The 4,545-nt window shown below is 46.1% G+C and overlaps 1 non-coding gene across 1 annotated transcript; it reads left to right on the forward strand.

The window, feature by feature from the left end:
- Window positions 1-4,207: 4,207 nt before the first annotated feature.
- On the forward strand, window positions 4,208-4,345 carry LOC114810948. Its single transcript, XR_003758637.1, has one exon. It is a non-coding gene; the product is annotated as a small nucleolar RNA SNORA7 (small nucleolar RNA).
- The last annotated feature ends 200 nt before the right edge of the window (window positions 4,346-4,545 follow it).

Genomic DNA, 4,545 nt, shown 5'->3' on the forward strand with positions numbered 1-4,545 from the left:
TTGCCCAAGGTCACATTCATTCATTAGTATTTATTGAGCGCTTACTATGTGCAGAGCACTGTACTAAGCACTTGGAATGTACAAATCTGTAACAGATAGAGACAGTCCCTGCCCTTTGAGGGGCTTACAGTCTAATCGGGGGAGACAGACAGACAGACAAGAACAATAGCAATAAATAGGATCAAGGGGATGAACATCTCATTAAAACAATAGCAAATAAATAGAATCAAGGTGATGTACATCTCATTAACAAAATAAATAGGGTAACAAAATAAACAGGGAAATAGGGTCACATAGCAGAGAGGTGACAGAGCCAGTACTAGAACTCAGGTCCTCTGACTCCCAGGCCTGTGATCTATCCATGAGGCCACAAAAAACCTCTTTCTCTTTTTCTCTTTCTTCTCTCTTGCCTACTTTCATTCATTCATTCATTCAATCATATTTACTGAGCAATTATTGTGTGCAGAGCACTGTACTAAGCACTTGGAAAGTACAATTCAGCAACAAATACAGACAATCCCTACCCAACAACGGGCTTGTCTCTTATTCTGAAAAGCAGCGTGGTTCAATGACAAGAGCCCGGGCTTGGGAGTCAGAGGTCATGGGTTCTAATCCCAGCTCCGTCGTTTGTCAGCTGTGTGACTTGGGACAAATCACTTCTCTTCTCTGTGACTCAGTTGCTTCATCTGGAAAATGGGGATGAAGACCGTGAGCCCCACGAAGGACAACCTGATCACCTTGTATCCACCCCCCAGCACTTAGAACAGTGTTTCGCACATAGTAAGCGCTTAACAAATGCCATCATTATTATTCTTTCCAAACCTGGGCCAATGCCAATTGTCTGAAAGGAGACAGATCTGCAGGATTGGGTCCTTCAGCTTTTCTGCAAAAAAAAACTACTACTTTCTCCCTTTGGACTCTAGCAGTTTGCACATGCTCAACTCTCTGGATTAGTGTGAACCTGTTGTCCCACTTCCTAGAACAGTGCTTTGCACATAGTAAGCGCTTAATAAATGCCATTATTATTATTACACGGTATTTCCAAAGGGCACTAGCATGAACTGAAACGTTTGCAGCACCCACTTCTCTGATAATTCGGAGGTTACATTTTTTGTTCGTTAGCTTTTTTTTAATGGTATTTATTAAGCGCTTACTATAGCCTGGGCACTGAAGTAGGCTCCGGAATTGACCCAAGATAATCAGGCTAGACACAATCCATGTCCCATGAGAGGCTCACAGTCTGAATCCACATTTTACATATGAGGTAACTGAGGCACAGAGAAGATAAATGACTCATCCAAGGACGCACGGCAGACGAGTGGCAGAGCTGAGATTAGACCCCAAATCTTCGATTCCCAGGCCTGTGCTCATTCTACTAGGTTCTCACAGAACTCCATATTAAGGAAAACTCACTTTGTAATAAAAATAATTACGGTTTTTATTAAGCATTTACTATGTGCGATACTGGGATAGAGACAAGATAAACTGGTCAGGCACAGTCCTTGTTCTAATAATGATAATGGTATTCATTAAGCGCTTAGTATGTGCCAAGCACTGTTCTAAACAATGGGGTAGATACAAGGCAATCAGGTTGTCCCACATGGGGCTTACAGACTTAATCTCCATTTTACAGATCAGGTAACTGAGGCACAGAGAAGTGACTTGCCCAAAGTCACACAGCTGACAAGTGGCAGAGTCAGGATTAGAACCCATGACCTCTGACTCCCAAATCCGTGCTCTTTGCACTAAGCCACGCTGCTTCCCACGTTCTAGATGGGGTTCACAGTCTGGGGGGGAGGAAGAACAGTTACTGGATCACCATTTTACAGATGAGGAAGTTGAGGTCCAGAGAACTGAAGTGACTTGACCAAGGGCCCACAGCAAGCAAGTGGTGAAGTTGGGATTAGAATTCAGGTGCCCTGGTTCCCAGGCCCATGCTCCTCCACCCAGGCCACACTGCTCAACCATCCTGTTTCTTTAGGAACCATATCTCACTGTATCCGGACACATTCTCATTAGCAGAAAAACATTTCCAAATTCTGCTGTCACATTCTGGCCAATACGCACAATGAAAACACACATCTCTGGTAGAACATTTTTATGGTATGTATTTATTAAGCGCTTACTATGTGCCAAGCTATAAGTACAAGGTAATCAGAGTGGACACATTTATTAATCAATCCATCAATGGTATTTATCGAATGCTGAGCAATGGACTAAGCAGTTGAGAGAGCACAGTGCATCGAAGCTGGAAGATACGGTTCCCGCCCCAAACGAGCTTAATGTCTTGAGGGGGAGATAAATGATAAAATAAATTACAGATATGGATCTAAGTATTGGATCCGAAAGCTGGACAGTGAAAAAACAGGATAGAAAAAGCACCAATTATTTTGCAATTTGGTGTGGGAGAAGACTTTTGTGAATTCCATTGATTGACCGAAAAACGAACAAATGGGCTTTGGAGCAAATTAAGCCAAAGTGATCTTTGGAAGGCCAAATGACTCGATTTAGATTAGCATATTTTGCACACATCATCAGGAAGACTGATTCTCTGGAGGAGACACTAATGTTAGGAAAAGTCCGGGGGAAAAGTGGAAGATGCAGACAGGCAGCTAGATCGTAAAGAAACCAAAACAACGATAACGGAAGAACCGTTAGCAAGGTTACGGATTATGGCAGAGGACTGGACGGGACACAACGATCTGGAGAAAATCTGTCCATAGAGTCGCTCTGAATCGGATACAACTCAATGGCCCTTGATAATAATAATAATACGTAAGTGCTGGTGTCTGAGGGTGGATACAGGGTATAAATACAAATGCAAGGGCCAAGCAGAAGAGAGCAGGAGGAAGGGAAATGAGAGCCTGGTCAGGGAAGGCCTCTTGGAGGAGATGTGAGTTTAGAAAGGCTTGGAAGGTGTGGGAAGTGATAGTCTGCCAGAGACGAAGAGGGAGGGAGTTCCAGGCTAGAGGCAGGACAGGGGCGAGGGGTTGGCAGTGAGATAGAGAGATCAAGGTACAGTGAGTAGGTTGGCATTAGAGCAAAGTGAACATACTGGGCTGTAGTAGGAAATCAGAAAGATAAGATAGGACATGAAGCACTGTGGCCTTGGAGTCTGGAGGACCTGGCTTCTACTCCCAGCTCTGCCATAGTCTACTTTGTAACCTTGAGCAAGTTACTTCACTTGCCTGTGCCTCAGTTACCTGTTACCTCATCTGTAAAATGGAGATTCTTTCTGACCTCCCTTCCTCCTCTCTCGCCCCGCTTCAGTCTATTCTTCACTCCGCTGCCCGGCTCATCTTCCTGCAGAAACGATCTGGGCATGTCACTCCCCTTCTTAAACAACTCCAGTGGTTGCCTATCAACCTCCACTCCAAACAAAAACTCCTCACTCTAGGCTTCGAGGCTCTCCATCACCTTGCCCCCTCCTACCTCTCCTCCCTTCTCTCTTTCTACCGCCCACCCCGCACGCTCCGCTCCTCTGCCGCCCACCTCCTCGCCGTCCCTCGGTCTCGCCTATCCCGCCGTCGACCCCCGGGCCACGTCCTCCCGCGGTCCCGGAACGCCCTCCCTCCTCACCTCCGCCAAACTGATTCTCTTCCCCTCTTCAAAACCCTACTTAAAACTCACCTCCTCCAAGAGGCCTTCCCAGACTGAGCTCCTCTTCTCCCTCTACTCCCTCTACCACCCCCCCTTTCCCTCTCCCCAGCTAAACCCTCTTTTCCCCCTTTCCCTCTGCTCCTCCACCTCTCCCTTCCCATCCCCACAGCACTGTACTCGTCCGCTCAACTGTATATATTTCCGTTACCCTATTTATTTTGTTAATGAATTGTACATTGCCTTGATTCTATTTAGTTGCCATCGATTTTTACGAGATGTTCTTCCCCTCGACTCTATTTATCGCCATCGTTCTCGTCTGTCCGTCTCCCCCGATTAGACCGTAAGCCCGTCAAACGGCAGGGACTGTCTCTATCTGTTGCCGACTTGTTCATTCCAAGCGCTTAGTACAGTGCTCTGCACATAGTAAGCGCTCAATAAATACTATTGAATGAATGAATGAATGTACTTAGTAAATGCCATCGATTGTTCAATTTCTAGTCAGTTTATTATCAAGAATTTATTGAGTATCCCAAAACTGTGTAGGATGGCCATAAATGCTTGGGGAAAACACATGTGAAGAAAAAAAACAGCAGGGTACCTTCCCTTCCTCCTCTCAGAGTCGCACCTGGTGAGTTTCCAGTCCTCTATCAGTCTCGACTATGGGAGGGAGAGTCAAGCAGAGGCCTGTCTATTCCAATTCTAGCTTGGGCAGTGGCTAGAAAGTGGAAGGCAATCTGCTACAAGTCAAAACTCACCCGTGCTGGGCAGCAGCGGCCTGGGAGAGAGTCGAGGGCGGAGACTCAAGTTTACCGCGGGGAAGGAGGCGATGGTAAACCGCTTCCGTATTTTTACCAAGAAAACTCTGTGGATCCACTACCAGAACGATTGCAGACGGAGGTGGGGCGTTCTGGGAGAGATATGTCAGTGGTGTCACTTTGGGTCGGA

The sequence above is a fragment of the Ornithorhynchus anatinus genome, chromosome 3 (assembly GCF_004115215.2).
Source record: "Ornithorhynchus anatinus isolate Pmale09 chromosome 3, mOrnAna1.pri.v4, whole genome shotgun sequence".
NCBI lineage: Eukaryota > Metazoa > Chordata > Mammalia > Monotremata > Ornithorhynchidae > Ornithorhynchus > Ornithorhynchus anatinus.